The sequence below is a fragment of the Stegodyphus dumicola genome, chromosome 3 (assembly GCF_044657685.1).
Source record: "Stegodyphus dumicola isolate Sdum_Otavi_A_Nest chromosome 3, ASM4465768v1".
NCBI lineage: Eukaryota > Metazoa > Arthropoda > Arachnida > Araneae > Eresidae > Stegodyphus > Stegodyphus dumicola.
Window position 1 is genome coordinate 27,439,377 of NC_140770.1, and position 13,483 is coordinate 27,452,859.

Consider the following 13,483-nt stretch of genomic DNA (forward strand, 5'->3'; position numbering starts at 1 on the left):
TTCCTTTGCCTTTCTTTGTGTACGAGCGAATAAAAAGTTGCATCGTTTAATTCTTTCAAGTAATTTTAGCAAAGTGCGTAAACTACATTTGGCGTTATTATTGCTTATAACAGATATGTCATATTTGAAAACGCGCTAAAACATAAATTCTCGTAATCTTGGAAATTTTTGAATAAAGGTCTCTCATTTTTTATAGACCTATCTAGAAACTCATCTTCTTTAAAATGTACTGCGAATTTTATTTGGATTTAACCTAAAATTTGAAATGTGTACAAAGTTTAATAAAAAAGAGATATTAATAAATGTACACGAAATTTAATTAATATTGAAAAGCTAATATTTTGAGAGCTAATTTTTTAAGAACTTCTCTTGCTGTTTTCACAAAACGTGACACTTTTGGAATAATTTGAGTCGTAGAATCAAAATATGAAACAAAAATAGGTACGTCATTTCAGAAAAATTCCAATTTTATATCAGAATACCTACGTTAGAAAAATGCTACATATAAATCTAATAAACAAGTCACGCTTTCGGCACATGAAAAATGCAGGTTAAATTTCGTCAATTAGCCCGGTAGAATGAAAGATATAGAAATGTACCCTTTTTTTGTGCGTGCAAGGTCTACATAAGAACACAAAATTATATACCTACATAACGTTAACATGGAGGACTAAATTAAACCCAAAATTAGATAATAGTGGAATGAAATCAGAAACTATAACAGAAATCGAACGCAAACAACTTAACATATTTAGGACAAATCCTTAAAATGGATCTCATAATCATCACTTCACACTTTAAATATCAGGAAGTAGACGAATTAAAGAAAAAAAAATAATTCCGATATAAACACAGACATCAATAAAGAAAAGAGGTAAAATATTAAACTTAATAAACCGAGCATTATTTTAATTCAAAAACGGAAGGAACGCGACATCTCTACCCAACCGTCACAAACATTTCCTCTAGCACCATAATCACTTCCTGCGATGGATGTCGATTTTACAAGCAACAGCTCGAGACAAATTGTTTCTTCTGCCTTATCCTCCAAAATCAACAACTTGCTCTTAACGGACAACGAGGAAGGAAATGGAAAGTTCCCTTTAACTGCGGTTAACATTGAAATTATGTTTCCTTACGCGGTATCAAAATGCTAGAACACTCAGGATGAGGTTGGTATCAAACAGAGAAAATAATCTCTAATGAATTCCGGATGGATTTCTAATTTCTGGTATTATTTTCAGTTCTTTTTTGTTTCTTTCTTCCTCCAGGTTTTTAGAACAAGGCCTAAAAAACACTTTTCCAAAACAGTATAAAAAGGAAAATATTTCGTTCATGTCAACACTTGAAACCTACCGCTCTTACAGCTCTTCTAACAGTCTGCTTTAGCACAGGTAATATATTTGTAAAAGTTTAAAAATTTTAACTGATCTATTTGTAATAATGTACGAATTTAAGGAACATTTTAAAAATTACTACAAAAATCACGGCTGTATAGTCACTTTATAAACTAGATAGGATAATTTGGTATTAGTTACCATTTACCTTGGAGTAAAATTAAGTTTTAAAAATATTCACAAATGCAATTTTTCCGTTTTAGACTGTTAACCACCGGTCGAGCTACAAAACAACTGGATACTGGTATTTTGACTCGACTTCAAATCCTGGTAATTAGGCTAGCAGTATAGGGTTTCTTCATATCTTTCTCTTGTCTAACTTGAATATGAACTGGCCTTTTCTTTAACGTCCTCCAAGACGTTTTCTCTGCCTTTAGACGTGGTTTACCTTCGCATGCTTTGTCATAATCTAAATAAGTTAATGTATTCTTCTTGATTATTAGATTATTTAACTGAAATAAACACAAAAAGTATGTCACTAATAACTGACACAAATTATGATGCCATGAAAAAATGTAATTTTCCTTACTTCAAAAATCCTTTCCATTCATATGGACTTAATTAAATAAGAAACCTGCAAGGGTTTTTACTCCCTTCTTAACTCATGCCTTTGTGGTATAATTGGAAAGCAGGTCCAGCTAGAATCGGAAGGTCCAGAGTTCAAAACAAAGCAAAGACACTGCGCATTTTCCAGCCTCCTGCTTCCCAATACCTAATGACTTTATAAAGTCTTTAACTTTCTTAAATATAAATGGTTTTGAGGAATTCTTAAACAAGCAAAACTTTTTGATACATTGCAAAATTAAACAGTTCTGTTATAGATGTTTAACGCGTTTTCCTATTGATAACTAGGCCTACTAGCGACAGAGCGGTAAAATCGCTGAACACTGGTAGTTTTGACCCGGGTTCAAAGCCAGGCAAACCGGTTGGCTGCATGGATTTTTGCATATATTTCCCCATGTGATACGTATACGAACCAATTTCCCCGTAGAAAGTCCTTCGCGAAGGTCTCCCTCCCCTTAGATAGAAATCTTTAGTGTGTTTGTCATGATAAACTAAACCAAACCTATTCATAGTCTTAAAAAAACCTTTTTCCTGTGCAGTTTAAAGAAGTCTGGTAGGAACGTTATCGTTAGCAAGATATTTTTATTAGTTTCCGAAGAATATTAATTTCACTGCATGAAAATATCCTATTATTTAATAAATAAGGATTTAAACTTAAAAATGAGAATGTATATGAAATAAAAAGCGTTCATTTGGTAACACTCTTAACGAATGGTGTGGTGTGGTGTATATAATTCTGGCAAAGCACACTAGGGCTATCTGCCTAAGGAGAGGGATGCCTTTCGTGGAGGACTTTCTAAGGGAAACTGTCTCGTATACACGTTACACATGGGGAAAACCACGAAAACGCCCATGCAGCCAGCCCGTTCGCGGGATTCGAACCTCGGACCGAACTACCAGTGTTCAGCGACTTTACCGCTCGGCCGCTTGTGGGCCCTTAACGAATGAATGTGGTATCCAGATGAAAAATGAACAAGAGTGTATGGAAGAGGTATTTGTAGCAGATTCGAAACTTTTGAAAGGTTAAAACTCATTTTAAAATTTCAAAAATAGAAAGAAACATGTTACTTAAGTGCAGTGAAGAATTTGATTTATTTATCTGACACATTAATTTTACTGCCTTTTATATTCAGTTTTAATAAGAAAAATAAAATCAGAAGCATTAAACCCAAACTTTAACTCTTGTAAAAACAAAATTCAAAAATTGAGCTATCGAATGTTTTTAGGGCTAAGTATTACCATTTCTTAAAATTAAATTATATACATTTTCGGAATAAATTATTGGATTAGCATAAAAAAATAATATCGGTTATTTAGTGTGAAATAAAACTCGATTTTTTCTATGAAAAAAATAAACTTTAATCAGTCAAAAATATTTCAATTTGTTCGATGACCATTTGCCGTCTTTCTTGTTCCTTCATAAATGCGAGCTAACAGAACTTCTGGTCTTTATCAGCGAAAACTTCAACCAAGTACTATTTGAAGTCATCGTTAGTACTGAAATGTTTACTATTTAGGATGTTTTGTAAACATTATAAATGAAAATTCAATTGGTGCCAGTTAGGGGCTATATGGAGGATGCGACATCCCATCCCAGCCAAGCTCTAATAATTTCGTACCTGCTGCTAAAAACGAGTGAGGCTTATCACTGCTGTGGTGGAACACAATTCCTAGGTTATTTGCCAATTTCGGCCTTTTTCCTTTGATTGCTTGCTCCAGTTTCATAAGTTGTTCGCAGTAAACACCTAAGTTGATCGTTTATTTGCTGAGAAGCAACTCAAAATACACAACGCCTGTATTCCCACCAAACTGACAGCATAATCTGTTTCTGATACAATTTAGCGTTATATATGATTTGCGCTGATTCATCACTCTTGGACCATGAACGTTTTCGATATATTATTGTAGACCATCCATTTTTCAGCGCCAATGATAATTTCTTTCAAAAAAGGGTCGACTACATTACTCTGGAAATGCGTATTGCAAATATTGATTCGATGTGTTAAGTGGATTTCTTTCAGTTCATGTGGAACCCAAATATCGAGCTTCTTAACGAGTCCAAGACATCTTATGTGATTTTCAATTGTTGTGTGTGATTTATTTAACTATTTTGCAATCTGTCACACAGTAATATGACGATTAGATTCAATTGTGGATTTAATTTTATCACCATGAACTTCAGAAGGTCGGCCAGAACTTTGACGATCCTCAAGTGAAATATATCCAGAAAGGTGTTTTTATACCTATTCCGATACATGTGTTATGTTAAGCAATCAACACCATAATCTTCACATATCTCTTTGTCAGATTGAGCAGCTTTCTCGCATTTAATGAAAACAAAATAGTAAAATATATTGAAAACTTTTTTTTTTTTTTGCACCCCATGTTAAACTGACCGTAAACTAATAGTTGTAAACAAAACTACACGCAGTTTGTTTCTGTGCAACTAAAAATTGGTGTTGCCAAACCTCAAAGGAAAAACATATAAAATTGATAAACGAATAACAAAACGTGCAAGCTTAATAAATTTACTCCAGAACTCTAACCGTTAAAGCACAGTTCACCAGGCATATTTTATTCTAACTGATTTCCTTAGTAATTAATTATGTACTAATATACTATACACCAGAAGAAAACTTAATTTATTTTATATTTTTGACAACATTTTATGCATTAGAACAGTCTTCAGTTTAAAATCCAAAAATTCAGTTTAGTATGTACATTGTCGTCTGCAAATGCAACAACATTTCTTTAAATTACGAAAAATACTAAGAATTTTTTGCTTTGATTTTGCGTGGGATTGCACATAAAATTATTTTAAGGTTTAAAAATTATTAAAAATTGCATGCCTGATATTAATTTCTTTCGCAAATGCAGTTTACATTAAAAGAAACATTTTAACTTAAGCTGAAAAACAAATTAATTTACCAATTCTTTTAAAGAAAGATAACAAACTAAAACATACTCTCTTCGAATTTTTGCTTGCAGCATCACAAAATTATTATTAGTCTGTAAATTATTTTCTGTACTAATCGATGTAAAGATAACGCTGAGTAAGGTATCATATAGAATAAAAAATTAATATTTTTTATGAGTTAATTAATTTCAATTAATTAATTGCAAAAGTTTTCGTTAGTTTTCTTTCATGTTTTGTTCGCTCATGCATTTAAGATCGGAAAAATTAGGGAAAGACGAAGATAATCATTTAAGACGTTCTAGTAGACTGCCTTAGTAAAAGGATGTAGTTTTGAAATCAGTCAAAATCCTCATTTAGGGATACAGAAGTGGCAGTCCCCGTAACCTTGACATTAACGAACATGCTTCTATAATAGACAAAAGTTATTACTTACCGTTTACCTTGAAATATAAAAGCTTTTGTAATACATAAAAGTTATTTTTTACCGTTTATATCTAACTTATCAACCGTGTTAATCTTATTTTTTTATCATTTCTAATTAACAGTTAACTTACTTAACTTTAATTAACTTAATGTAACTGCTGTTAATTATCTGTAACTTATTAATTGTTATTAACCGTTTTCTTTAACCGTTATTAACTCACTTAGCTGCTAATTGGTTACTCCTAACTTAGTTACCGTTTTCAATATGGTCTGGTCAAAGTATTGAATACTACACTTAAGGCTTAATCTTCTGCAGACAATTAGAAAGCAGACATGAGATGAAGTTTTAATTTTTTTTTTTGGATTTTTTATTTATATATATCAACAAAGCGGTTTGCGTTACTTACAGTTTGGAGAAATAATAACGGAATGTTTACTATTTTCATTAATTACAATAGAATGGTATGTTTACTGTTTTCTTGAATTATAAAGATTTCATGGGAAACTTCTCATACCTTTTGAAAAATATACTTCTTCTCATATACTTTTTGAAAAAGCTGTTGAATATGAGAAATTATTGTATTTTTAGGACATATACCTTGTAACATTTGCAAGCTTTTTTTACCAATCTTTAGCAAATTTGATTTCATACAGTTTGCATGTGATGTGGCGGACAAAGGGCGATTTCTTCAGATATATGAGGTTGCCTTTGACATGCAGCCATAAATACAGCAATTTAATTATTATTATGATGATGATGCTCTGCCCTAAGGCACTACACGGAAGGGTGGGATGCCTTTCTAAGGGAGACTGGCTCGTATTAACATGTTACAGATGTGAAAATCTATGAAAACGCCCATGCAGCCAGCCCGATCGCGGGATTCGAACCTCGGACCGAACTAACAGTGTTCTGAGACTTTATGGCTGGGCCGCTGGTGGCTTAGCAGTTTAAATAGTGTCTTGAATTTGAGTAATTCAGTCAAATGCAGGCGCACCAACGACGCACCAAAAATGCTGAACGCTGGTATTTCGATCCAGGACTCGAATCCCGACAAACCGATTGGCAAACCAATTACAGATTTGCTCCACGGACGCTTTCGTGGGTTTTCCCATGTGTAATATGTACACCAGTAAGTTTCCCTTAGTATGCCCATCACGAAAGTATCTCTCCTTTTAAACAGATAGCTGTCGAGTGCTTTGCAGTAATCAAATAAACCACACCAAAATCAGTCAAATGCAATAAATGATCTACTGGTATTTCTTTCATGCAATGAACTTTTCATTAATATTTGAAATCAAAGTATTAAATCATATTTACTATTATTTCATGTGATGGAAATATTATTATAATTAAAAAGATAAAAGCATCGCACTAAGTGTAACTGTTTCTCAATCTCTTCCCGTGTAATGGTCTTTAAAACCTTCAAGAAAACTAGATATCTCCTATTATTTAAACTCGTTATTATTATATCTTCATCAATCAGAGACCGTGGACCCAAATTTGAAGCGCCAAATTAATAAGACGAAAACAGTCGTTAAGTGGACGAACCCATTTTGAAATTCCAGGGAGCTGCCTTTTCTGAATGTCTTGTGGAAGAGAAAAATTACGGAACCTCGTGCTGAAACGCTTGTGTGGAATATACCCAAGGACAGGGGAAAACACCCGAATAAATACCGTTGTCCAAGGGAGACGTCTTAGAATATTTTTAATATGGTTATAAAAAATTTGAGTTCTACAGTAATTTAACTTACAGTAAGGTAATGCTGAATTACACATTTGTATATGGACCTCCATTTCTTTTCAATTTTCACTTCAATTGTGATAAATCAGACGAAAATAATTAACGGGTACATTCGTTTCTTTTTCATTATGAAGTCTAATTTCTCATTTTAGATCTAATCGTCTAACTATGGCTCCTGGCATGAAACTCATCTGTTTCGCATTGGTATTCCTCATCTTGGGATCCATACTGGTACAAGAGACTTGTGCCATGATGATGAAGCATCGAGGCAACAGTGGAAATGGTCTCGAGCAGCTCATGGTTGCTGGGCTTATTGCTAAGCTTTTCCAAGAGCATCATCACCATTGTGGGTGAAGTCACCCCTATTTTCCAGTCTCCATTCGAAGAAGTACTGCCAATGTGTAAAAAAGTCATCACCTCATAAATGAAATGTGTACATATAATACTGTAAGCGAATCATTTCACTGCCAGGTGAAATATGTATATACTGTAACTCATACCTTTTAGTGAAAAAAGAAGAAATAAACGTTTTATGTAAAAATTAATTTTTATTTATGATAATTCCAGCTAAACTTCAGCCTTTATACATTATCCATATTTTAAGTAATATTTTTTTAATTTAACCTTTAAAGCATATTGAAGAAACAAGTGCGTTTTGAATTCAGTATATATATTTTTGTCTTCATTCTAAATCAGTTTTTATTAAAATGAAAAAAAAAAAAAAAAAAAATTTTTTTCATATAACGATTTTTATAAAAAAATCTGATGTGTACACCACATGACTTCCTTGTACGGAATATTAAATTATACGCATTTCTTCTTGCATTTCAATTAAATTTATTGGATTGAATTAAATCCACTTCGCCGACAGCGCACAAACCACAATAGAATAAATGCATTCTTTAAAATTCACTCTATTTGTTTACCATAGCGACACTCTGGCGCTAGCTTCACTTAACAGTACTATATTTCGTTCATATTATAACTCATAATGCACAAATTGATATCATTTAAAGAATTATCTAATCGTTGCCACATGTTCTATTCAAATACTATAATAAAGCTAGAACGATGTATAAAAAATATTAAGCAAAAAAAAAAAAAAAAAATAGTTTTTCACAGACTTGAGTATTTCTCATTCAATTAAGTTCAGTTCTCACTTCGCGACAAGGCAAAAATACATAAAAACTCAAAATATCTGTATTAAAAATTACGAATTAAATCTCAAACACTTATTTCCTCGAAAAAATTCCCGAAAGGATTAAGCATGATTTAATTCGCAATAATAAATGAAGGCGTTATCTTTGTTGTTGTGAAGCTATGCTTCTCTAGATCGGCAACAAGTCCACTATCCTGCTGTTTCAGATGTAAACAAGCAATGGCCGCCAACAAAAAAAAAATATTAGGCTTAGCGCACTCAAACAACTATAAAATTGTTGATAATTCTAAAAATATTGCATACAGATTTACTAAAGGTATAAAAACCTTAACCGGAAGATAAGAACAATATAATTCAATCATTTTTAAAGCAAAAAATGTACAATTTACGACCATATATGAGTAAAGAAACTGAGATCAATGAGCCGGGTAACACAGTGGATATATATACAAATATATTTATATACGTTTGTACGGCCGATTGCAACCAAAATACGAGGTGCACATCTACATGTTATAGCAGTCCTATATACAAAATTTCAACGTTCTGAGGCTACTCGTTTTTTAGTTATGCGAGATACATACGTAAGTACATACGTTCGTACAGACGTCACGAAAAATTCTCTTCGGAATTCATTTTAAAGCAGTTTTATATATATATATATATATATATATATATATATATGGAGGAAAAGAGTATTTTATTCTTTCCTTACGTACAGATATCACGCAAAAACATCGTTAAATTGCATTCGATAGCGGTCAAAATGGATATTATCGTTGAAATATGCTGCCTGAAACTTTTCGCGATTACAATACTTCCTTTTTATTTCGTACAAGGAAGTAAAAATGCTATAGTGTATTTTTTATAAAAATAGTTTTTTCATCTTGTTCACACAATTACACGAGGCAGTACACTGCACGGAAAATAATTATTACATATTAGATATTTACCTTTAAATTGATTTTGTAAAGAAATGCTACAGTAATTATACATGAAATGATAACTTAAAGTCAGTCATCAAAATTTAATTTACAACATCTATTCCATATTTTCTATCATTTTTTTGATTTAGTTTTACTTCATAGAGCAATTAATTTGAAGACAATGTCTGTTACTTATTTTAATCCTAAATATAGAATCAGTCATTATTGGAGGTGATAAACCAACAAGAAAGAATTAGTGTGATATTCATAATTCTTGAAAATTTATGAATACTAAGCTGATTTTTATTTAGTACTTCCAACAATCTTTATTCGAATGGATATTTAAAGCCAGATCCAAATCAATTGTTAAAACTTCCAAAACATTTTTAGTTTATTAAGACCTTTTTCTTTTATATAAATTTATAGGTATTATTAAAAATTCTTATTCTCAAATATTAAGTTTTATTAATGAATAAAGCAATATTTCTCTGAAACTCTTTAATATACGAACACTTTTGGGAGCCACTCTACAAACATTTTCAGTAGAACTTTCAATACATTGTAGAGACATTAGGTATATTTTGGAAGGAGTGATGAAAAATGAGCAACGCCTTCGCCGGGAATCGAACCGCGGACTCTAGAATACGCGCCCAGCGCGCAGACCACTACACTACGAAAGCATGCTAAGAAGGCGGGAAGAATACCTTATATATTCCCCTTTTTAAAGGACGACTGGGGTTTTTAGGGAACCCAATTGCCAAATCCTGGGTGTGGAGAATCATAATTCACCACCCTTTTAGTTCGGATGCCACTGTAGAGACATTAGGATTTTTTTGGAAGCAAGGGAAGTGAAAGATGAGCAACATCTTCGCCGGGAATCGAACCGCGGACCTCTGGAATACGCGCCCAGCATGCTGACCACGAAGGCATGCTAAGAAGGTGAGAAGAATATCTAAAAGATTTTAACTAATACAGAACTTATATGCGCACATGAAATATACAGTATAAGCGCATATGAAATATACAGTATAAGCGCATATGAAATATACAGTATAAGCGCATATGAAATATGCAGTATAAGCGCATATGAAATATACAGTATAAGCGCATATGAAATATACAGTATAAACGTATATGAAATATACAGTATAAGCGCATATGAAATATACAATATAAGCGCATATGAAATATACAGTATAAACGTATATGAAATATACAGTATAAGCGCATATGAAATATACAGTATAGGCGCATATGAAATATACAGTATAAGCGCATATGAAATATGCAGTATAAGCGCATATGAAATATACAGTATAAGCGCATATGAAATATACAGTATTTCAATTTCTCAAAAGACTATTACTGACTCGAAATTTATTTTGACTTACAACAGCATATTTTCAAAATAAAAAAATGGAATATGTTGCACACAATTTCATTTAAATGGCAATCTAAAAATGCTTTTTACTGTCTGTGAGCAAAATGCAATTTCATATGTTTTAAGTTTTGTTCAGAATATTGGAATAAAATTTAATTAGTTTATTTAGCTGTTCAGAATGGTACATTACAATGAACAGCGAAAGAATATTTTAAGCTCGATTTTTCCGTAAGACGATTTAAACAGGAAGCTTCCAATATGTTGGCATTTAAAAACAGAAATCTATTGTTACACGTCTGTTATAAAACATTTTAAAGCAAATTTTGTTTTCAAAGATTAAGCTTTAAAGTCTAGTGTAACTAAATAGCTACGATACCTTCAAACCTCGGAGTTAAACGTGATTTTCTTTTTGTCAGATATAGTAATGATAAAGTAAGAATTCTTTTGAGGAATTCTGATGGAATGGTTATACATGATGGTGGTATTAACGACTTTTAAAATAATAGTGACAGTCACACTATAAGGTATTTCTCCCGCCTTCTTGGCATGCCTTCGTTGTGTGGTGGACTGCACACTGGACGTGTATTCTAGAGGCCCGAGGTTCGATTTCCGACGAAGGCGTTGCATATTCATTTTTCCTGCTTCCAAAATACCTAATGTCTATACAGTGGCTCCCGAACTAAAAGGGTGTCGGGATGATGATTCTCCACACCCAGGATTTTGCGATTGGGTCCTTTAAGACCCCAGTCGCATTTAAAAGGGAGAGTATATAAGATACTTCTCCCGCCTTCTTGGCATGTCTTCGTTGTGTGGTGGTCTGTACGCTGGGTGCTTATTCCAGAGGTCCGCGTCTCGATTTCCGCGAAGGAGTTGCTCATTTTTCAATCTCTGATGCAACACAAATGAAAAAAATCAGATGTAGATGAACTGTTAGCTTTCTTGTGAAAGGTAGAGAGTTGTTGAGTTCATTATTCTTCAGAAAACTAAAACCGAGTGTAGAATCGCAAAGAATTTCTCTTTGATAAAATTAATGCTGGGAAGAAGATATAAATAGCTGGCTAGTACACAATTGCCTTTATTGCGAATGAAAAATGATTTACGATATCGATCGAATTTGAGACACTTAAAAAGGCCACTGACAGATTTGCTAATGCAGTCTGATTGCACCTGTAACCTTTGAAAGAACACCATCTTCAGGGCGCCCAAGGCAGAATTCAAACTCCTAGAGGCCCCAAGCACTCAAGATTTTGGTGCCTGCACATACATTTATACCAACTTTTACCCATTCCTTCTCTCTCTGTGTTGGTAGATTCCATGGCAAAATCGGCATCTAAACGTTTTGTGGTGACCCTCAATACTGAGTTCCTAAATATTTTTGTGCTTTTGTGATGCCCCTTGATGCCCTAAGCACATCCTTATTTTGCCTAATGGTTAATCTAGCTCTCAGAGCGACCATTGATGTATCAACTCTGGATAGGTGCCGCACTCCAGGCGTCTTGCAAATAGAAAATTATTCTAAGGTAGAGAGAATCAAGCCTGATGAGATGCATCAGCAACAGCCACTCTAGCTATAGTATCAGCTATCCCCACATTGCCAAAAAGGCCCACATGAGAAGGAACCCACAGAAAATTAAGAAGACAAGAAATAGAAAGCTCTTAAAAGGATTGGTTGAATGCTGTACAATAAAGACATAGTTTTTCTGATGTTTTTAAATGACTTTCTTTTTGAAGTAATTAGTCCAAAGGAGCTTTGTCCCTGAAGGATTATTGTTTTCGTTTTGCGATTTTGGAATGAATCACTATAAATGTCTGTTTCACTTTTCAAACTGTTGCCACAAAATGTTAGAGTCCTACATTATATTTGAAGAAATTAAATAATGAAAAATCTGCATAAATGTATGTATTTTTTTCACATTGTGATAAAACAATAACAATGATACCTAGAGCCACCGAATTTTGAATGACGTAATCCCCTTACGGATATGGGCATGTGGAAGCCCAAATTTGAAATTTGAAATTTGTTTTATAATCGATTTCATATTTTGTAAAACTTTAACGAATTTTTGAGTAACAAACTCAAAGATTTGAAAGCGAACAATGGCAACACTCTACGGGGGGGGGGGAAACTTTTTATCTCCAGCTTGTGGAAATGGTATCGGAAATTCTAAAGATAGGCTCCTTTTAAAATTATTTTGCGACATTGCTCTGGAAGTGAATTTTATGGTTTACGTGCGAAGAACATGATATTTAATAAATAAAGGCAACACACAAGACGTTAAAAACACTCCTTTGGACGTAATTTAATATCTGAAAACTTTCAGATTTTTTTTTTTTAATTTCTTCCTTTTTTCTCTTATTTTTAATATTTGTAACAGCAAATATTTTTTAAAAAATTTGTATCTCGATATAAAATGATTTTCGAACTCCCAATGGCTTTCTGTTTAAATATTTTCTTGCGTGTTAATAATTAGCAAAACTGTTGCAAGTATATATATATAAACAGCTCCGAATGTCCTGAATTCACAGTTAAAAATTCCTGAATGTCCTCAATTCAGAGCTGTTCTATTCAAAGCTAAATAAACTAACGTAAGCCTCTTGTATAAGATGTATTAAACATAACATATCTCATGTTTTTAGCTGCAGAATTAGATCCAAAATTTCGGAAGAATTCTCAGCTTAAGAATACAATGAAAAAAAAAAAAAAAAAAAAAAAAAAAAAAAAAAAAGGCGCTTGTTTCAACGCGTAAGGAAACTTCCTTACACGAAGATTAAAGAGCGAAAGTGCAATAAAATTCATGTTTTTCATGGATCACCAAACAAAATCTGCACGCAACTCGGGTGGACAGTGACCTACGTGGATTGACTAAAAGAAAAGAAAAGTGATTAAATCCGGCTTATCTGTAACCTATCTGGGTTACAGAAAATGGGAAAGCCATCGGAAACGACCCACTTCCGAAGAAGATCGCCTCCAACT

At 33.0% G+C, this 13,483-nt stretch overlaps 1 long non-coding RNA gene across 1 annotated transcript; it reads left to right on the plus strand.

Moving 5' to 3' along the window:
- The first annotated feature begins 1,250 nt into the window (after window positions 1-1,250).
- LOC118191436 (uncharacterized) lies at window positions 1,251-7,588 on the plus strand. The gene is made up of 2 exons (XR_004758593.2): window positions 1,251-1,394; window positions 7,196-7,588. It is a non-coding gene; the product is annotated as an uncharacterized LOC118191436 (long non-coding RNA).
- Window positions 7,589-13,483: the final 5,895 nt, after the last annotated feature.